We start from the raw sequence: 23,137 nt of genomic DNA, 5'->3' as shown, positions 1-23,137 counted from the left end.
AAAAAAAAAAAAAAATCCCCCCTCCCCCAATAGTGTACAAGGATTCCCTTCTCTCCACATTTTCACCAATACTTGTAATCTTCTGTCTTTTTGATAACAGCCATCCTAACAGGTGTGAGGTGACACCTCATATTGGTTTTGATTTGTATTTCCCTGTTGATTAGTGATGTTCAGCCCTTTCTCATACACTTTTTGATCATTTGTAAAAGTGTAGTTTTGTATGCAGTAGAAATTATGTTCTTATCAGCTTAAAATATACCTTTTTAAACTATGAGATATTTATGTAATCCTCATGGTAACCAAAAAGAAAAAAGCTGTAGTAGATACACAAAAGACAAATATAAAGGAATCAAAGCATACCATTAGGGAAAATCATTAAATCGCAAAGGAAGACAGTAAGAGGAGGAAAAGAACAACAAAGCAATACAAAAGCACCTAACAAAAATGCCAACAGTAAATTCTTACCTATCAATAATTATTTTAAATATAAGTAAATTAAGTTATCTAATCAAAGATATATAATTGCTGAATGGATTATTAAAAACTATATCTGACCATATGCTGCCTATAAAAGATTCACTTAAGCTTTAAGGACACACATACACTGAAAGTGATGGAATGGAAGAAAATACTTTAAGCAAATGATAACCAAAAGAGAGCATGAGTGTCTATAATTATACCTGACAATATAGACTTTGGCCGGGCGCAGTGGTTCACGCCTGTAATCCCACCTACTCAGGAGGCTGAGGCAGGAGAATCACTTGAACTTGGGAGGCAGAGGTTGCAGTGAGCTGAGATTGCACCATTGCACTCCAGCCTAGGCAACAAGAGCGAAACTCCATCTCAAAAAAAAAAATAGGCTTTAAGCAGAAAACTGTAATGAGACACAAAGAGGGTCATTATATAATGATAATCAATTCATTAAGAGAATATAACAATTGTAAATACATATGTACTGAATATCAGAGCACCTAAATATATATAGTAGTTAACAGAACTAAAGGGAGAAAAAAAGAGCAATATAGATGTAGTGAAGGATTTCAATATCTCACTTTCAACAATAGATAGAACATCCATACCAAAAAATAAAAATAAAAAATCAGGCCGGGCGCGGTGGCTCACGCTTGTAATCCCAGCACTTTGGGAGGCCGAGGCAGGCGGATCACGAGGTGAAGAGATCGAGACCATGGTGAAACCCCGTCTCTACTAAAAATACAAAAAATTAGCCGGGCACGGTGGCGGGCGTCTGTAGTCCCAGCTACTCAGAGAGGCTGAGGCAGGAGAATGGCGTGAACCCGGGAGGCGGAGCTTGCAGTGAGCCGAGATCGCGCCACTGCACTCCAGCCTGGGCGACAGAGCGAGACTCCGTCTCAAAAAAAAAAAAAAAAAAAAAAATCAATAAGGAAAGAGTGGATGTGAACAATACTGTATACCAAATGGACCTAATGGATACATATAGAACATTCTATTCAACAGGAGCAGAATACACATTCATTTCTAGTGCACATGAAATATTCTGTAGCATAAATCATATGATAGATTATAAAACAAGTTTCAGTAAATTTGAGATTGAAATCATATCAAATATCTTTTCTGACCACAATGATATAAAACTAGAAATCAATAGCATAGAAAATTGGAAAATTTACAAATATGTGGCCATTAACACGTCTGAAAAGTCAAAGAGGAAATGAAAATAAATTTTAATTGTATTTATTTATTCATTCATTCATTTATTTTAACTTTTATTTTAGGTTTAGGGGTACATGTGCAGGTTTGTTGTATAGGTAAATTGCATGTTACAGGGATGTGGGATACAAATTATTTCACTACCCAGGTAATAAACATAGTACCCAATAGGTGTTTTTACTGATCTTCTCTGTCCTCCAATCCTCTGCCCTAAAATAGTCCCCAGTGTCTGTTGTTCCCCTCTTAGTGTCCATGTGTTCTTGTTGTATTACTCCCACTTACAAGTAAGAGGATGCAGTATTTGGTTTTCTGTTCCTGTGTTAGTTTGCCTAGGATAATGGCCTCCAGCTCCATCCATGTTGCTTCAGAGGACATCATCTCATTCTTTTCTATGACTGTGTAGTATTCCATGGTGTACTTGTAACACATTTTCTTTACACAATCTACTGTTGATGGTTATTTAGGTTGATTCTATGTATTCACTGTTGTGAATAGTGCTGCAATCAACATATGCATGCATGTATTTTATAGTAGAACAATTTATATTATTTTGGGTATATACCCAGTAGTGGAATTGCTGGATAGAATGGTAATTCTGTTTTAAGTTTTTTGAGGATTTGCAACTGTTGTTCACAATGGCTGAACTAATTTACACTCCCACCAGCAGTTGATAAGCATTCCCTTTTCTCTGCAATCATGCCAGCATCTATAATTTTTCTTTTACTTTTTAATAATAGCCATTCTGGCTGGTGCAAGATGATATCTTATTGTGGTTTTGATTTATACTTCTCTAATAATTACTAATGTTGAGCATTTTTTCATATGCTTCTTGGCCACATATATGGTTTCTTCTGAAAAGTGTCTGTTGGCCAAGCACAGTGGCTTATACCTATAATCCCAGCATTTTGCGGTACTGAGACCGGTGGATTGTTTGACCTCAGAAGTTTGAGATGAGCCTGGGCAACATGGCAAAACTCCATCTCCACCAAAATTACAAAAATTAGCTTGGTGTGGTGGTATGTGCCTGTGATCCCAGCTACTCTGGAGGCTGAGATGGGAGGATGGCTTTAGCCCAGGAGGTGGAGATTTCAGTGAGCCAAGATTGCACCACTGCACTCCAGCCTGGGCAACAGAGCAAGAGCTTGTCTCAAAAAAAAAAAAAAAAAAAAGAGAGAGAGAGAGAGAGAGAGACAGAGACAGAGGCAGAGAAAGAGACAGAGACAGAGAAAAGTGTCTGTTCATGTTCTTTGTTCACTTTTAATGGGTTTTTTTTGCTTGTAATGTTTAAGTTCCTTATAGATTCTGGATATTAGACCTTTGCTGGATGCATAGTTGGTAAATACTTTCTCCCACTCTGTAGGTTGTCTATTTACTCTGTTGATAGTTTCTTCTGCTGTGCAGAAGCTCTTTAGTTTAATTACATCCCATTTGTCAATTTTTCTATTTGTTGCAATTGCTTTTGGCATCTTCATCATGAAATCTTTCCCTGTACCTATGTCCAGAATGGTATTTCCTAGGTTATCTTCCAGGGTTTTTATAGTTTTACATTTTATATTTAAGTATTTAATCCATCTTTTTTTTTTTTTTTTTGAGACAGAGACTCGCACTATTGCCCTGGCTGGAGTGCAATGGTGCGATCTCAGCTCACTGCAACCTCTGCCTCTGGGGTTCAAGCGATTCTCCTGCCTCAGCCTCCAGAGTAGCTGGGATTACAGGTGCCTGCCACCACACCTGGCTAATTTTTTGTATTTTTAGTAGGGACAGGGTTTCACTATGTTGCCAGGCTGGTCTCAAACTCCTGATCTTGTGATCCGCCTGCTTCAGCCTCCCAAAGTGCTGGGATTACATGTGTGAGCCACTAAGCTGATTTTTGTATATGGTATAAGGAAGGGGTCAAGTCTTGATCTTCTGCATACGGCTAGCCAGTTATCCCAGCACCAATTATTTAATAGGGAGTCCTTTTCCATTGCTTTTTTTTGTCAGCTTTGTTGAAGATCACGTGTTTGTTGGTATGCAGCCTTATTTCTGGGCCCTCTATTCTGTTCCATTGGCCCATGTGTCTGTTTTTGTAGCAGTACCATGCTGTTTTGATTACTATAGCCCTGTAATATAAATTTGAAGTCAGGTAGCATGATGTCTTCAGCTTTATTCTTTTTGCTTAGGATTGCCTTGGCTATTTGAGCTCTTTTTTCATTCCATATGAATTTTACAGTTGATTTTTTCTAATTCTGTGAAGAATGTAATTGATAGGAATAGTACTGAATCTGTAAATTGCTTTGGACAGTATGGCCATTTTAATGATATTGATTTTTCCTATCCATGAGCATAAAATGTTTTTCCATTTGTTTGTGTCATCGCTGATTTTTTTAGCAGTGTTTTGTAATTCTCATTCTCATTTTGTCACCTCATTCTCAGATGACAGTAGAAATCTGTCACTTCCCTGTTAGCTGTATTTCTAGATTTTTTTATTCTTTTTGTGGCAACTTTAAATGGAATTGCATTCCTGATTTGATTCTCAGCTTGGATGTTGTTAAGTGTATAAAAATGGTACTAATTTTTGTACATTGATTTTGTACCCCAAAACATTGCTGAAGTTGTTTATTGCTCAAGGAAATTTTGTGCAGAGGCTATGGGGGTTTCTAGATATAGAATCATGTAGTCTACAAACAGAGATAGTTTTGAATTCCTCTCTTCTCATTTGGATGCCTCTCATTTCTTTCTCATGCCTGATTGCTCTGGCCAGGACTTGCAATACCATGTTGAACAGGAGTGGTGACTGTGGGCATCCTTGTATTATTCCAGTTTTCAAGGGGAATGCTTCCAGCTATTGCCCATTCAGTATGATGTTGGCTACAGGTTTGTCATAGATGGCTCTTATTACTTTGAAGTATATTCCTTGAACATCTAATTTATTGAGGATTTTTAATATGAATGGATGTTGTATTTTATAAAGTCTTTTCTGCATCTATTGAGATAATCATGTGGTTTTTGTCTGTATAGTTCTGTTTATGTGATGAATCACATTTATGGTTTTGTGTATATTGAACCAACCTTTCATCCCAGGGGTAAAGCTTACTTGATCATGGTGGGTTCCCTTTTCGATGTGTTGCTGGATTCAGTTTGTTAATATTTTGTTGAGGAATTTCACATCAATGTTTATCAAGGATATTGGCCAGATGTTTTTATTTTTGTTGTTGCTTTTCTGTCTGGTTTTGGCATCAGGATGATGCTGGCCTTATAGAATGGGTTGGAAAGGAGTCCTTCCTCCTCAATTTTTTTGGAATAGTTTCAGCAGGAATGGTACCAGCTCCTCTTTATATATCTGGTAGAATTCAGCTGTGAATCCATCTGTTCCTGGACTTTTTTTGTTTGGTATGTGTTTTATTACTGATTCAATTTTTGAACTCTTTATTGGTCTGTTTGGGAATTCAGTTTCTTCCTGGATCAGTCTTGGGAGGTTGTATGTGTCCAGGAATTTATCAATTTCTTCTAGATTTTCTAGTTTGTGTGCACAGAGGTTTTCACAGTGGTCTCTGACGGTTATATTTATTTCTGTGGGGTTGGTAGGAATGTTCTCTGTCATTTCTAATTGTGTTTATTTGAGTCTTCTCTTTTTTTCTTTATTAGTCTAGCTAATGGTCCATCTATCTTTTTAATTTTTTCAAAAAAGCAACTCCTGGATTTATCTTTTGTATTCTATTTTTGTGTCTTAATTTCCTTCAGTTCAGCTTTGCTTTTGATTATTTCTTGTCTTTTGCTAGCTTTGGGTTTGGTTTGTCTTGCTTCTCTAGTAGTTCTAGTTTTGATGTTTAGTTGTTAATTTTGGATCTTTATAACTTTTTGATGTGGGAATTTAGTGTTATAAACTTCCCTCCAAACACTGCCTTAGCTGTGTCCCAGAGATTCTAGTATGTTGTATCTTTGTTCTCATTAGTTTCCAAAAATTTCTTGACTTCTGCCTTAATTCATTATTTATCAAAAAGTCATTCAAGTGCAGGTTGTTTAATTTCCATGTAATTGTATGGTTTAGAGTGATTTTCTCAGTATTGATTTCTGTTTTTTGCCATGGTCCAAGAGTATGGTTGGTATGACTTGGGATTTTTTGAATTTGATGAGTATTGTTTTATGTCTGATTGTGTGGTTGATTTTAGAGTATGTGCCATTTGGCAATGAGAAGAAAGTATATTCTGTTCATTTGGGGTGGGGAGTTCTATAAATGTCTTTTAGGTCCATTTGGTCAAGTGTTGAGTTCAGGTCCTGGATATCTTGGTTAATTTTCTGACTCAATGATCTGTCTAATACTGTCAGTGGGATGTTGAAATCTCCCACTATTATTGCTTAGGAAACTAAGTTTCTTCATAGGTCTCTAAGAGCCTGCTTTACGAATCCAGGTTCTTCTGTGTGGGGTGCATATATTTAGAATAGTTAGGTCTTCTTGTTGAATTGAACCCTTTACCATTATGTAATGTCCTTCTTTGTCTTTTTTGATCTTTCATGGTTTAAAGTCTGTTTGGTTTGAAATTTGGACTGCAATCCCTACTTTTTTCTGTTTTCCATTTGCTTGATAGATTTTTCTCCATCCCTTTCATTTGAGCCTATGTGTGTAATTACATGTCAGATGGGTCTCTTGAAGACAGCATACCATTAGGTCCTCGTTCTTTATCCAGCTTGCCACTCTATGCCTTTTCTTTTTTCCCTGAAATAGCCCTCAGGAGAACCTAAGAACATGTGCCCATCACTCTGTCTTTTAATTGGGGCATTTAGCCCATTCACATTGAAGATCAGTGTTGATATGTGTGGGTTTGATCCTGACATGTTGTTAGCTAGTTATTATGCAGCTTTGTTTGTATGGTTGCCTTAGAGTGTCACTGGTCTATATACCTGTGTTTTTGTAGTTGCTAGTAACAGTCTTTTCTTTCCATATTTAGTGTTCTTTTAAGGAGCTCTTCTTTCATACATGTCTCATGGTAATGAATTCCCTCAGCATTTGCTTATCTGAAAAGGATCTTATTTTTTCTTCACTTATGAAGCTTAGTTTGGCTGGATATGAAATTCTTGGTTGGAAATTTTTTTTCTTAACAACACTGAATATAGGTCCCCAATCTCTTCTGGGTTGTAGGGCTTCTGCTGAAAGATCCACTGCCAGTCTAATGGGGTTCCCTTTGTAGGTGACTTGTCCCTTCTCTCTAGCTGCCTTTTAACATTTTTTTTTTTTCATTTTGACCTTGGAGGATCTTGAGGATGGTCTTCTTGGATAATATTTTGCAGGTGTTCTCTGCATTTCCTGAATTTGACTGTTGGCCTCTGTAGCAAGGTTGGGGAGGTATTCATGGATGATATCCTGAAATATGTTTCCAAGTTGCTTGCTTTCTCCCCATCTTTTTCAGGGATGCCAATCAGTCATATATTTGGTCTCTTTCCATAATCCCATGTTTCTTGAAGATTTTTTCATTCCTTTTTATTCTTTTTTTTTAAATTTCTGTATGACTGAGTTGTTTCAGAGAGTCATTCTTCAAGCTCTGAGATCCTTTCCTTTGCTTGGTATATTTTGCTGTTAATATTTGTGATTAAACTATGAAATTCATATAGTGTGTTTTTCAGCTTTATCAGATCAGTTTCATTTTTTATGATGGTTATTTTGTCTATCAGCTCCTGTATGGTTTTACTGTGATTCTTAGATTCCTTGGATTGGGTTTTGACATTCTCCTGAATCTCGGTGATCTTCATTCCTATCCATATTTTGAATTCTGTTTCTGTCATTTCAGTCATTTCAGCACAGTTAAGAACCCCTGCTGGGGAGCTAGTGCAATCATTTGGAGGAAAGAAGACACTCTGGCTTTCTGAATTGCCAGAATTCTTGCACTGGTTCTTTCTCATCTGTGTGGGCTGATGTTTCTTTAACTATGGTGTAAATTGAATACAGTCAGCAGATTTCTTTTCTGGATATTTTCAGAAAGTCTAGGCCTTGTGTCAGGTCTTTATTTGTAGCTGAATTATTATCCTTGGTTTAACAGGGGTGTTATATTAGCCAAGTATTTTTAGTGTTGAAGTTTTGGGCTGTGATTCAGTAAGTGGCACTGAAGCATAATGGCCAGTAGGTAGGCTCTTACTCAGTCTGTATTTCCTCATGATTGTGGCCATGGTCCCTCTCAATTCTCTGAAGTTGTGTTCCTCTCCCACTTGAGTGCTGGCTGCAGATCTTGGGTTAGCCCTCCAAGGCTGTACACTGCAGTTCTGGGGTTCCCTCCCAGCTTGGAAGCAGCAGGGGAAGGGACCTTACTAGTGGTTATGGCAGATGGTCTTTCACTTGTCTCTTGGGGCTCCACCCCAGAGAGATGCAGAGCTGCAATCAATCAGTGCAACTGGTCTGGGATGGGGCAGCCATGCTATTAGCCCAAATCAGGGGATCCCTGCCTGATGATAAGCAAGGGGGTGGGCGGGACTCTGGAGAGACAGACTGGCCTCTTCTCCTTAGAGTAACTGTGGCTTGCTGGAGGTGTGGTTAAAGTACTCAGGGTCTTTGTTCCTTCCCCAATCTGAGGGCAGCAAGGGCAGTACCACTGCATTGGTACTGGCAGGGGGCTTCTGGGAGCTCCACTTCAGAGAAATGCAGAGCTGCTGCTACTCGGAATGTTCAGCCAGGGATAGTGGCAGCTGAGCTGCTGGCCTGAGCTGGGGACTCCGCTTGTTGAGGAGTTGGGGGTCGAGGACTCACAGGGAAGAGAGACTGGATTCCTCTAAGTATGGTGACTGTGGCATGCTGTGCAAGTAAAGCCCTCAGGCTCTTTGTTTATTCCCCAGACCAAGGGCAGCAGGAGAACTGCTGCTGTGGCTGTAGAGGAGGGAATTTTGGTTGCCTCTGGGAGCCCGTCCCCAGGGAATCTCAGAGCCACTTCCAGTAAGTGTGCTTAGCCATGTGTGGGGTGACTCTTCTGCGGTCCTAAGTTGTGGGCCCTGCCTGGTGAAGAGTTGGAGGTGGGGACTCACAAGAAAGCGAGACTGGACTCCTCTCCATGTGGTAGCTTCGGTGTGCTGGAGATGCCAGCATATCAACTAGGCCCTTTGTCCCTAACCCAGCCTGAGGGTAGTTAGGGCAGTACCACTGCAGCTGCAATGGCAGATGGGTTGTGAGTTGACTCCAGGATTTCCTCTTCAGAGAAATGCAAAGCCACCTCCAACTGAAGTGTTCAGGTGGGGGCAGGGTAGTTGTACTGGAGTCCCAGCCCCATCCAGTGAGAAGTGGGGATGGGGATCTATATGAACAGTCTACTATTTTTCCAAGGGGTGGCTGTGTTGTGCTGGGAGTCCATGCCAGTCCCTAATCACCATGCACCCTTCAGAGCCTGAAACAAGAGTGACAAGGGCTGTAGGACAGCAAAAATGGTGGCCTGCCTCTCCCTCTGAGAATTCTGTCCCAAGGGAGTCCAGAGCTGATGCCAGCCTGAGAGCCCTGGCGTGGGGTAAAAAGAAATTTTAAAAATCTTGAAACAAAGGAAAATGAGCCCAACATATTAAAACTTACGGGATGCAGTAAAAGCAGTTCTAAGATGGAAGTTTATAGCAATAAACACCCACATTATGAAAAAGAAAGATTTAAAATAAACAGCCTAACATTATATCATGAGAATAAAAAAAGAATAAGTGATTCCCAAAGTCTAGTAGAAGAAAGGAAATAATAAAGATTAGAGCATAAATCAAAGGAATAAAGACTAAAAAAAAAAGAAAATATAAATAAAACTGAGTTGCTTTTTTGAAAGATAAAATTTACAAATGTTTAGCTAGAATAATTTTACAAAAAAAGACAGAAGATACTCAAGTAAATAAAATTATAAATGAAAGAGGAAACATGCAATTAATACCACAGAAATATAAAGGATCATAATGATGGCAGTGGTGGGCTGTCCAGAGTACTGGCATCATGTTGGCTGCAGCAGGGAGGCACAGAAGGTGGTAGGAGGAGCAGCAGTGGCGGCAGTGGGAGCCATGTGCCCCAGGTCCCCAAGGCAGCCAACTGTGCTGCCCCCACCCTTGCAGGACTGGGCAGGTCTTGCTCCCAGGCCTGAAGCCTCTGCCACAACCTCAACTTTGCTCTTTGCTGCATCTTGGGAGCCTGTAAGCACCTGGCTGGAGGTGCAGCCAGGACTCATGGGGCCAGCTCCGAGAGTGTCGGGTTCATTTGTGCGGGGTTGGCCAGGGACACCACACCACCTTCACTTTGCCTGCCACCACTGCAGGGAAAATGTGGAGAGGAGGCAAGCAGTCCCTGGAGCTTGCCCCTGGGAGCCACTGTGATGGGGATGGACAAAGTTGCCCACCAGCGAGGGAGCCACTGCAAAGGGGCCAGGCTGAGTCACCCACTGGTGGAGGAGCAGTGTGATCAGGCATGGAGGGGCAGGCATACAGGGGCCCTGAGGTGGAGCTGGTCCTGGGACAGTGCCACGCTCCATGTAGCCAGCAGAGCTGCAAGCAGATAGAAGCCTCACCCTCCCACGCACAGCTGCAGCTGCCCAAGTTGCAACTGCGAACCCAGGAATCTCTGCACTTTTGAGAGCGCAGGAAGACTTTCCCTTTCCAATGCAGGCTTGAAGGTGTCTGCTCCCACTGCCTACCTTCTCCCCACTCCTAGTGCCCACTCTGATCTCAGAGCAAGGTTGGGGCTGAGCCTGGGTGCTGTCACAGCCCAGCTGGGTGTGTGCACACTCAGGGCAGTACTGACATGCCAGCCCTCTACTGCCTTGGCTCCCTCCAGACTTTGGGCACCAATGAACATGGGAGGGAGGCCAGAGGGTGCTGAAAGCAGCTCAATGCTGGCCTGCAGGCACTCCTTTGCATGAACAGCCTGGGTGACATGAATGGTGGCAGGAGGTAGACAGGCTCCTGGGCAGAGAGGGATGAGTCTCCAGTGAAACCCCACCCAGGGAGGGCCTGAAGCCTGGGGGCTGGACTGGCAGTCCTGTGGACCAGAGTGGGAACTTGTGTTGCTTTTTCTGGGCCCACCTATGGCCACCCATGGGCCAATCAGCACACACTTCCTCCCCGCTGAGACCCATAAAAGCCCTGGACTCAGCTAGACCTGAAGGGATGATGCAACAACCAGCTACAGAGTGCCAAGTGGGCAGAACAGGGCCAAGTGGGCAGAATGAGCCCAGTGGGCCTGAGCTAAGCTTGGGCAAAGGCGCCACTGCTTGCAGAGATTTCCATGGTTCCTGGTGTCTCCAAGCTTACAGGCACCATTGCATTCTCCAGTGTCAGCCGTGGAAGGTGCTTGTGGTATGCCTGGTCCAGCCACAGCCTCGCAGGGAGCCAGTGCCCATACTGCTGCCTGGAGCTGCCTATGCTGCTGCAGCCGGCATGCCTGGCTGTGTGCAGTGGCAGCACCCCGTGCTCACTCACACACCCCTTGCTGCTCCATGCCTGGCTCACCTTTGGCAGGCATGGGATCCAGGCCAGTAGCATAAGCTGAGTGCAGCCTGCCAGGCCAAGTGTGCAGAACGAGCCCAGTGGGCCTGAGCAAAACTTGGGCAAAGGTGCCACTGCTCACAGAGATTTCTGGCTGGCAAAGCGACACCCCAAGAATCCTGTAACAAGAGACCACTATGAATAATTATATTTCCCCAAATTGGATAACCTAGATGAGATGGATAAATTCCTGAAAACTTACAACCTACCAAAACTGAATCACAAAGATATAAAAGTCTAACAGATCGACAATGAGCAAAGATAATAAATTTATAATTTAAAAAAATCTGCTATCAAAGAAAAGCCCAGTACCTAATGGCTTTACCTGTGAATTTTACCAAACAATTAAAAATTAATGTCAATCGTTCTCAAACTATTCCAAAAAATTAAGGAGGAGGGAACACTTTTAAGCTCATTTTATGTGACCAGAATTTATCCTGATACCAAAGCCAGACTTTGGACATTTTAAGAAAATAAAATTATAGCCAGGTGTGGTGGCTCATGCCTGTAATCCCAGCACTTTGGGAGTCTGAGGCGGGTGGATCATGAGGTCAAGAGATCGAGACCATCCTGGCCAACATGGTGAAAGCCCATCTCTACTAAAAGTACAAAAATTAGCTGGGCATGGTGGCACACGCTTGTAATCCCAGCTACTCGGGAGTCTGAAGCAGGGGAATTGCTTGAACCTGGGAGGTGGAAGTTGCAGTGAGCCGAGATCGTGCCACTGTGCTCCAGCCTAGTGAAAGAGCGAGACTCTGTCTAAAACTAAACTAAACTAAACTAAACTAAACTAAACTAAACTAAACTAAACTAAACTAAACTAAACTAAACTAAACTAAACTAAACTAAACTAAACTAAAAACTAAACTAAAACAAAACTCCAATATTCATGATGAACACTGATGCAAAAATCATCCTAAAAGCCACTCAACAACACTAGCAAAACAATTTCAACAGCACATTAAAAGTATCATACACCATGATCAAGTGGGATTTATCCCCAGGATGCAAGTGTGATACATAAATCAGTAAGTGTGATATACCACATTAACACAATGAAGGACAGAAATCATATTATTATCTAAATAGATGGGGGGAAGAATTTGACTAAACTCAACATCCTTTTATGATTAAAAAAAAACTCTCAACAAATTAGGGATAGAAGGATTGCACCTCAACATAATAAATACCATATGTAACAGGCCCATAGCTACCAACATATTCAATGATGGAAAGCTGAAAACTTTTCCTCTAAGATCAGGAACAAGACAAGCATGTCCACTCTTGTCACTTGTATTTGATATAGTGCTGTAAGTCCTAGGCAGAGCAATTAGGCAAGAAAAAGAAATAAAAGGCACCCAAATCAGAACAGAAGTAAAATTAACTCTGTTTGCCAATGACATAATCTTATATATGGAAAACCCTAAAGACTCCACTATATCCATCTTTTCCTGCTGCTATAACAAAATATGACAAACTGGGTAGTTGATAAATAATAGAAATTTCTTTTTTTAAATTTCTTTTTATTTTTTGAGTCAGAGTTTCATTCTTGTTGCCCAGGCTGGAGTGCGAGTGCAATGGCACGATCTTGGCTCACTGCAACCTCTGCCTCCCAGGTTTAAGCAATTCTCCTGCCTCAACTTCCTTAGTGGCTGGGATTATAGCTCCTGTTGTGTCCTCACATGGCAGCAGGTGGAATATCAAAAAAGATTAGGATGCTCCCTTTACACTCTTATAAAGTCACTAATTCCCTTTATGAGGGCTTCACTCTTATGACCTAATCATCTCCTAAAGGCCCATCTCTTAATATTACCACATTGGCAATTAAGTTTCAACATATGATTTGGGGGACACATTCAGATGGTAGTGTGTACCAAAAAACATTTAGAACTAACAAGTATATTTAGCAAAGTTGCATGATATATAACCAGCACGCAAAAATCAGTGGCATTTCTTTTTTTTTTTTCCCTTCCAGGAGTGTAATCACATTTGTAGAGAAAAGTCATGTTTGGAGGGGATGTTTAGAGATATATTGACAAATTGCAGAAGGCACTGAACCTGTTAGCTTCTATAATGGATTTCCCTTTCAGTCTCAAAACATTTCCACAGGTTGGTAATCTCTTCACTGATTTTTTTCTTTTCTTTTCTTTTCTTTTTTTTGAGACAGAGTTTCGCTCTTGTTGCCCAGACTGGAATGCAATTGTGAGACCTTGACTCACTGCAACCTCCACTTCCCAGGTACAAGTGATTCTCCTGTCTCAGCCTCCCAAGTAAGTCAGATTACAGGCATGCACCACCACGCCCGGCTAATTTTTTTTTATTTAGTAGAGACGGGGTTTCATCGTGTTAGTCAGGCTGGTTTCAAACTCCTGACCTCAGGTAATCCACCCATCTTGGCCTCCCAAAGTACTGGGATTACAGGCATGCTCCACTGTGCCCGACCTTGACTCGATTTTTTTCTTAAATAAAATCAATTAACATCCATTATAAAAACTTTAAATCTACAGTAGGGTAAAAATAAAACATATAAAAACTCCTTTGCATTCCCTTCATTTAGTTCTATTCCATGGAATCAATGACTGTTAATATTTTCTTGTTTATCCTTTCAGAACTCCATTTATTGGTGAGAATGGTGTCATGTAAAATGTCTTAGCCAGTGCGATGGCTCATGCTTGTAATCACAGCATTTCTGGAGGCCAAAGTGGGAAGATCACTTGAGGGCAGGAGTTCAAGACAAGCCTTGGCAACGCAGAGACCTCCATCTCGTGTGTTTTCTCTTATGCTTTCTCTTGGACATTTCTTTATTATATTTCTTCCTTGTTTTACAAAACCATTGACTTATCTGTTTATGTGTCATGTCAAATTCAAATGAGAGTGATAAACTCTCTTGTATAGTGGGGCACCTGTTTAACTTAAACTTTGCCCAGAGAGTGTCCATGAGGGATTTGCTGACTAATCTTTTCTCAGGATACTGTTTCTCTTTCTCATTTTCCCTTTTCCTTTTTTTTCCTGTTCATCTTGCAGCTCCTTTTCATTTTTTTCTTTTTCTCATTCTCTCTTTCTGCCTGCTTCTCCTCCTCCTTCTCTCCATTTCTGCTTTCCATTTTGTTCATCTTCACTGTAGTTTCCAGTTGATTGTTCTGGATAATTGCTTGAAACTGGAAGGCGGAGGTTGCAGTGAGCTGAGATCACGCCATTGCACTACAGCCTGGGCAATAAAAGCGAAACTTCCTCTCAAATAACAATAACAACAACAATAACAACAACAACAAACTTATCCAAGTCAGTCTCCCAGAGCAGAAAGCAGAGTAAAGAAGACTAGAGGAGTCATCTAGAGGGGCAAATAGAAGATATTCAGCCCATGGTTCATTTTGTATTATTTAACATATTAAACTACTTCTACCCTTTTGAAGTAAGCAAGTCATAAATCCTAGATTCAAAACTGATGTATACTAAAATAGCAACATGAATGCATTTGCTTATTTAACTTCTTTTTTTTTCATCCAGCATTCAAATAGGCATTGAGGGAAAAACATTGAAAAGGAGAAAAAAAATCTTCTTGATGACATGCTTATCCAATTTGTTTCTTCTTTCTCTCAGACTGATTAAAGGCCAAAACTTGCCCTTCCTATTTGTGTCCTCATGTTCTATGTATTTATTTGAATCATCCAAAGAATGTTAAGTATCATGCTCTCCTCCTGTCCTGTATTTTCTTACCTCTGGGCCTTCTTGGGTAACAATTAACTCACACTGAATTGTACTATATGACCAGGCTGTTCATGAAGTCTCAGTGACCATGTCTTTTAAATGAAAGTGATACTCTTTATAATGTCCTTGAACATGAAGCTAAAAGAATGAGACTCACATACTCGCCTTCAGACTGTCATTTAAAATGGAAAAAAAGGGAGACATAAGAGAGACTGTCATTTAAATATAAAGAACAAAAACGTATTTCCACTCCCTCCTCAAACCCTGCTACAAGGATTGCAAAGAGGAAAAATGGCACACATAGACATAAACTAGAAAATATATGCCAGCATACAAAAGATGAAATCTTGAAATAGAAAGGGAATTGACTTAGAAGTCCAAAAGAAAGCTGAAATTTAAGCATCTATGTCCGAAAGATGAAAACCAGTTCCCATTGCAGAATTGTGGAAAGACAAAGGAATTGCAGGCAATGGGTACTTCAGAAGACAGGGTTGTGGATGAGATTGAAAAGAAGAAGACATGAAAGTCTTTTAAAGTAAGTGGAATTTTAACTCTGATCTCTCCTACCTCATACGACGAGACAAATACGACTTCCTAATAGAAGATGCATTTACTCTCTAGAGCAGTCGGTTTACAAGGGTTTAAGTACATCTGGCAGAGCTAATGTGGCTGGGGGGGTTGGGGGGAGGGTAAAGTAAAAGGGAGACACCCCAGACTTAAAATGATAATTAGTAAAACCTAACATACTAAATGTTGCAATCTCTGGCTCCCTTTTCCCAAAACACTAGCAGCCAGGTCTGGACATGGTGGCTCACACCCGTAATGCCAGCACTTTGGGAGGCCAAGGTGGGAAGATTGCTTGAGCCCAGGAGTTCAAGACCAGCCTGGGTAACAAAGCAAGACCTCATCTCTGTTAAAAAAAATAATAATATACATTGCTTCTACCAGCATCCCTGGAAGTTGGAAGTTGGAAGATAATGGAAAAATGCCTTTAAAATTCTAAGGAATTTAAAATTCTATACCCAACCAAACTATTAGTCAAGTATGAGAATAGAATAAAGACATTTTCAGAAATACAAGCTCTTAAAATTTACCTCCCATGATCTCTTTTCCAGAAAGCTATTAGAGAATGTGCTCCAATAAAACCAAGAAAGACAAAGATATGGGATTCAGGAAACGAGGGATACAACTTAGGGAAAATGTAAAAGGAATTTGCAGAATGATGGAGAACAAAAATACCAAGATAACGGCAGTCAGAAAAAGACCAGAATAGAGCAGGACAGAGGCCTCTAAGGGCAATGTCTCTAAGACGAATATAAAACTGATTGAGTATAGCTAATATTTACAAACATGTTTAGAGGAGAATTAGTTCTAATATTGGAATGAGATAATTGGTACAAAAACTAAGGAAATAAAAATATGAGGCAACTGTTTGCATCAAATAAAAAAAAGTATATGAAATAAAATATAGAGTAAACTATGACTCAGCCACGAATATTATACTGTGCTTATATTGCATGTTGATTTATCTAAAAATGTCACTATCACCACATAAAGAAGGTGAAATGAGGGGAAGCTGTGATAGAGACAGAGGATAGAGAAGTGCTGTGCAAAATGGAAAAATCCTCATCTACCATAGCAGAAAGTCAGTGGGTAATGCCCCATATTGAATTTCCCAAAAGCAGACTCTGAGATGGAGATCAACATGCTAGAAGTTTATTGGGGAATGTTCTTTGGAAGGAGAAAAAAAGCAAAATTGGGCAGAAGGAGCAGCTGGGCTGTAGTAGAGTCTCAAAGAAGGCCTCTGCTAATTCTACAGGGAACTGTGATGCTGGATAGTTCCACAAAGTTGTTTGGCCCAAGTTGGGGCAAGGGGACTAGTCATTTATGTTCCTGTATATATAACTTCATTGAAAGTAGGCCTCCCTGGTAAGAGGTTGTGGGGGGGTGGGGCAAAGGCATTTCTCTTCAGATGCAGATGCCTGAAAACCTAGGGTTGTCTGACAGAAGCACTCACAGCAGCTAGGGGGGTAAGTCTTTTTATTCCTAAAGGTGCAGCTCATCACAGCATCCTCAATCAGTATATCAAAAAAGCTAAAATCCAGAAGTTGCAGACTAGGCATACTTTTTAAAATTACAGAAATATATAAAATAAAAGAACTAAAAAAAATGAAGGTGCTAAATGGAATGGGAAGAGAGAGTGGGGAAGAATGGGGCAGGTACTGACTGCTGGTTTTCATTGTAAGGCTAGTACCATAGGACTTTAAAAGCTTGAAGGTCAGAGCTTTGGCCTTTTTTTTCTTTTTCTTTCTTTTCTTTTTTTTTTTTTAATTTTTAAGTGTAGCTAAGGAAGTAGCCATTGAGATGAACTATAATGATCATGGTCCTTAATCCTATTAGAACTAGAGGTCACAATGTAGAAAGGGATAGTGGTAGAGTTTGGGAAAGGAGGAACATAAATAACTTAAAGCATTCTGCATAATAATCTGGAAGGTTAACTCCATTGAACATGAGCAATTTAAACATTTTGCATAGTAATGTAAAAGCTAACCCTGTGGAAGGCAGGGGTAGATAGCCTGGCAAAGGACGAAGTTAGGAAAGTGATTATCTTTCTCCTTAAGGGTCTAAAAAGTCTATACTCTTAGAACTAACATCTGTCTTGTTTCAGAGATTACTATTTGGCTGGCTCTGCACTCAGCCTCATGAGATAAAGGCAAAAGGTATTTCAAATGCACTTCTCCACTTTGGCTTTTTGATGAGATTTGGAGGGCCAAAGCCTATCCCGGACTGGTCTGCTGAAGTTATTAAAACTGAATACCAGGCCGGGTGCGGTGGCTCACGCTTGTAATCCCAGCACTTTGGGAGGCCGAGGTGGGCGGATCACGAGGTCAGGAGATCGAGACCACGGTGAAACCCCGTCTCTACTAAAAATACAAAAAATTAGCCGGGCGTGGTGGCGGGCGCCTGTAGTCCCAGCTACTCGGAGAGGCTGAGGCAGGAGAATGGCGTGAACCCGGGAGGCGGGGCTTGCAGTGAGCCGAGACTGTGCCACTGCACTCCAGCCTGGGCGACAGAGCAAAACTCCGTCTCAAAAAAAAAAAAAAACAAAAAAAAAAACTGAATACCAGCTGGGCGTGGTGGCTTATGCCTGTAATCCCAGCACTTTGGGAGGCTGCGGCGGGTGGGATCACTTGGGGTCAGCAGTTCAAGACCAGCCTGGCCAACATGGCGAAACCCCGTCTCTACTAAAAATACAAAAATTACTCGGGCATGGTAGCGCACGCCTGTAATCCCAGCTACTCAGGAAGCTGAGGCAGGAGAATCGCTTGAACCCGGGAGGCAGAGGTTGCAGTGAGCTGAGATTGCGCTGCTGCACTCCAGCCTGGGCTATAAAACACGACTCCATCTCAAACAACAATGACAATAACAAAAAAAAAACCCTGAATACCCAGGTTTAGGGATATTAACTATAAGACAAAAGAGGCTGGATCCTGGGATAATAACAAACTCTGATAAGTATGCAGTTATGAATTCTCCAGAGACAAGTAAAAATTTTGCACAGAATTTAAAGGAAACAAACCCCCTGGAGGGGGACAGGGGCATAAAACACAAGTTAGAAACTGAGACCATCTTCAGGATAATTCTAGGTAAACTCATCAACTTCTTTGGTGTTAGAACATGAGAAATGGTGTTTGAACCTTTGTGTCCCTTAAGCATGGGAAAGTTATAGCTAAGGAATCTTTTGTCTATTTATTTTATTTGGTTATTTTTTCCTTCAAACCTTTATGTCCCAGTACCACAAGGAATCGTTTTACATTGTTCCTTCCTCTGCTGTTATTCCTTTTATTTTCCCTAATCTTCATTAAAATTAAACATGTCTACCCTATTGTCAGGAATCTCCTTCTAGACTGTATGGCCCTTCTGTGGTCTTTGCCATCACTTCAGAGTCTGCCATGACCCTGAGGGATACTGTGTAGTCTGCCCATCCAGCAAGGCCTCCACAATACCCAGCGGTCTTCCAGATTTAGACAATCCTTATGCTTGTTCATTCTGGTGTAGCAGCGGATGATGGGATAGGAAACCAACAGAATGGCCCTGTGCCTCTGTATCTCTCATCCATACTCAATTTGAGCTCCTTGGCTCCAAAACATGTTTGGAGTTACTCTCCTGAGGGAATTTGGGCATAGCCAGTAATCTCTAAATTGAGTTATCAGTTGGGGGTCTCAAACAGGAAGCAGATGGCACTCTCAAATTGCGATCAAATTCAAGGAGGGTTGATTTACAGAGGGACTAATTGAGAAGGTGTGGCAGTGTTGGAAAGCCACAAAATAACTTGGGCTAACAGCAGCAGAACTATCCCACCTCTAGGGCCAAAAGGCTGAAGGCAGAGATGATCAAAACCCAGGAGAGAAAATTAGATTGAGCAGAACAGTGACCTTTAGAAGAGGGACATGGCCAGCTCAAGGGAGCTCCTCAGGAGAAACCCTGTCCTCATTCTCTTGCTTCCTGCCAGGGATTCCCAGTGACCAAACCCTACTGCTAGTCAGAGGGCAGAGGCTCCTATTGATTTAATCCATTAAAGTTTAGCCTCACAGAGTAAGAAGCAAGGTGAAGGGTGATGAGTGGTAACAAGGGGCAAATGGAAGATACCCCGCACACCATAAAACCATTCAGATTCTGATAATTGACCGAAGTTATTAAGTAGCTCAAATTATGAATGATAACATGTTTTAATACAGAATTTCTCAAACAAAGGTTAAAGAACACACATGTGTTCCCACATGTAAATGCTTTCCAAGAGGTATACAGGCAAGGATAATTGTAAAAGAATCAATTTCCAGATGTTCAACTTTCATATGTGTACATTTTTTAAATGTTCAGCTTGAAAATGAGCCTCTCATTTTGCAAAGGCAAGTACTATATTTTACTTATCCAAAATCTTAAAAAAAGATATTTTACAAGGATATATAAAACTCCTTGGGCTCCAAATAAAGGGAGAGCATTTCTTAATGAGAAAGCCCCATAAATCTCTGGAGCTTCCTGCCTCTTCCATTCTCACATTTATTTCTGTAAATGTGAAGCCTGTTAAAAACAGGGTATTTGGGGCCATATTGGGATATTATTAATTTAAATATATGAAAGAATGGATTGTTAAAGTGGTACCAAGTTTTGTTATATGATTTTGCCTCTTCCTGTGTTTAAACTGAAAAATAATTCTTTTTGGCTATTATCAACATTCATCCATATTACATAGTTACTTGAAAATTACAGTTAGAATGTCATTGGTTAAAAAGTCAGGTACTTTTGGACAGTTGAAGAACTGTAGGTTCGTGATAACTCTTTTAAATATAACAGAAATACTTCTTGTGTTAAGAAAACTTATCCACATTATGAAAATAAGGCAAAATGATAATTATGTGCCTTTTAAAGTCATTCTGAAACATTGTCTTGTCTTATAGACCAACCTAAAGAATGCCTAATTCTCTCAGGGAATGTACCTTCATAATTTTTTTTTAATGTTTATCTTTTCAAAAAAGAGACAGTAGTCTCACTATGTTGCCCAGCCTGGTCTTGAACTCCTGGCCTTGACTGATCCTCTGGCCTTGACCTCCCAAAATGTTGGAATTACAGGCATGAGCCACCATACCCAGCCATGAATGCACATTTGACTTGCAACTTACTAATGTTTATGGCTCAAATTAGGTAAAGTTAAATGTTAACCTGTAGAACATTGATACAAATAACTTTTGTTTAGCAGAGATGAAAATAACTTGTTGGTCCAGGCGCAGTGGCTCATGCTTGCAAACCCAACACTTTGAGAGGTAGAGGCCAACAGATCACTTGAGGTCAGGAGTTCCAGACCAGCCTGGTCAACATGGTGAAACCCCATCTCTACTAAAAATACAAAAATTAGCTAGGTATGGTGGTGCACACCTGTAATCCCAGCTACTTAGGAAGCTGAGGTGGGAGAATCGCTTAAACCTGGGAGGTGGAGGTTGTAGTGAGCTGTGATTGCACCACTGCACTCCAGCCTGGGCAACAGAGTAAGATTCCATCTCAAAAAAAAGAAAATAACTTGTTCCAGGCAGAATGATAACCTCCAAATTACAGTTGTATTGCCTGCAGATCATTTAATCAACTTTACACTGAAATTCTGCATTCTTATGCTAGTGTTATTTTTCTTGCATTGACTGTATATTCTCCAGTCTATCCTATATTCCTTTAAACCAGGTTGCCCATATTCTGGTTCCTTCATTATTAAAATAAATACGTATTTAATGTGTGGTCACTACTTGAAATATGGGACTATCAAAAATGTCAAGACGCTTTAGATAAAACAGAAAAATAAATATTTTATCATGGTATGTTATTCAATTGGGTAATGAAATCTTTACAAATTATATTATGAAATATTTATTTTCTTTATAGTCAATTCTCATCTTGTAAAATGTTTATTATCTCCTTTGTCATATTAACAGAAAAATAAAATCTTATGATAGCTGCTGGACCAGTAAGTTTTAGCAGTGTATGTATTTCCTCTTCCATGAAATACATAAGAAATGTTTGATTATAATATTCAGATAAAGTAATGGAGTTATTCTTGATTTTTATATCTAACTGTCATCTAATGATTCCAAAAATTCAAACATTGAAGTTTGATGTACTATATACATGCATACCCACACACATTAACTAAAGGAAAGATATACTTTATTTTCCTTTTCACAAATTAATAAAAAATTTTATCTATATTTCATATTATTATTAAGTAATGAGAAGGGACATTTTTATTTATTACTTTACTAATCTACAAGATTGATAAATTACGTTTGTTTTTGTAGAGACAGGGTCTTTCTATGTTGTCTAGTTCCAAACTCCTGGCCTCAAGCAATCCTTCTGCCTTGGCCTCCCAAAGTACTAGAATTATAAGCATGAGCCACCATGCCCAGCCAATAAATTATGTTAAATACACATTTTAATCTTGACTGCTTTAATAACTTATTTATTTATTTATTTATTTATTTATTTATTTAATTTGAGATGGAGTCTCACTCTGTCACCCTGGCTGGAGTGCAGTGGCATAATCTCGGCTCACTGCAACCTCCGCCTCCCGGGTTCAAGTGATTCTCCTGCCTCAGACTCCCAAGTAGCTGGGATTACAGGCGCCCGCCACCACGCCCAGCTAATTTTTGTACTTTTAATAGAGATGGGGTTTCGCCATGTTGGCCAGGCTGGTCTTGAACACCTGACCTTGTGAGCTGCCCGCCTTGGCCTCCCAAAGTGCTGGGATTACAAGCGTGAGCCACCGCGTCCAGCCAATAACATATTTTTAAAGCACGTTTGGCAATATATTCCTGAGAGTTTTTTTTTGAAGTGCATTGAAATTCATACTACACATTTACTTGAAAAATATAGGTAAACACTTTACAACATATTTGGCTATAAGATCTGGTTTTGGAAGGCAAAGTATCAGAGATGAGGGTAAAGGAAGATGACCCAATAGAAGCCTCCAGCAATCATTCCTTGCTGCAGGAACACCAAATTGAATGACTATCCACACAAAAAAGCACCTTCATAAGAATCAAAAATCATGTGAGCAATCACAGTACCTGGTTTTAACATCAATATTAAGGAAAGAGGAACTGAAGAGGGTAGGAAAGACAGTGTTGAATTGTCTACACCACCTCTCCCCTCATCCTCCATCAGTGGCTGCATGGCACAAAGACAGAATCTGTGCTTTGGGGGGATGGAGAGCATAGTGATTGCGGGACTTTACATTGGAACTCAGTGCTACCCTGTCACAGCAGAAAGCATCATAGGGCAGAATTTAGCTAGAGCCTGTGGAGGGGGCATTTAGACCAGCCCTAGCCAGAGGTGATTCGAGAATCCCAGCCATCAAAACCTAAGTTCCAACAAGTCCTGCCACCATGAAGGAAAGTGCTCTGGGATCCTAAATAAACTTGAAAGTCAGTCTAGGCCTCAAAGACTACAATTCTTGGGCAAGTCCTGGTGCTGTGCTGGGCTCACAGCCAGTGGACCTGGGGGACACGTGACCTAGCCTGGGCGGCTAAAGGAGTACTTGCATGGCCCCTCTTCCAAGTCCAGGCAATACAGGTCACAGCTCCAGGGGAGAGTCCTTCCTTCTGTTGAGGAGAGGAAAAGGGAGAGGAAAAAGAACTTTCTCTTGCAACTTGGAGACCAGCTCAGCCATAGTGGAATAGGGCACCAGGCAGAGTCCTGAGGCCCCCATTCCAGGACTTAGCTCCTGGTGACATTTCTA

General features: G+C 40.6%; 1 protein-coding gene and 1 pseudogene across 1 annotated transcript in view; one reads left to right on the top strand and one right to left on the bottom strand.

Annotated features, from left to right (window-relative positions):
- ANKRD30A (ankyrin repeat domain 30A) overlaps positions 1 to 23,137 on the top strand; it is a 207,488-nt gene that overhangs the window by 28,888 nt on the left and 155,463 nt on the right. The window lies entirely within an intron of this gene.
- On the bottom strand, positions 13,423 to 22,177 carry LOC116461530 (NANOG neighbor homeobox-like; annotated as a pseudogene).

Source organism: Hylobates moloch, unplaced genomic scaffold (genome assembly GCF_009828535.3).
Source record: "Hylobates moloch isolate HMO894 unplaced genomic scaffold, HMol_V3 SCAFFOLD_3, whole genome shotgun sequence".
NCBI classification, from domain to species: domain Eukaryota; kingdom Metazoa; phylum Chordata; class Mammalia; order Primates; family Hylobatidae; genus Hylobates; species Hylobates moloch.
Note: the sequence above shows the minus strand (reverse complement) of the source record. Positions and strands in the feature narration are given on the sequence as shown.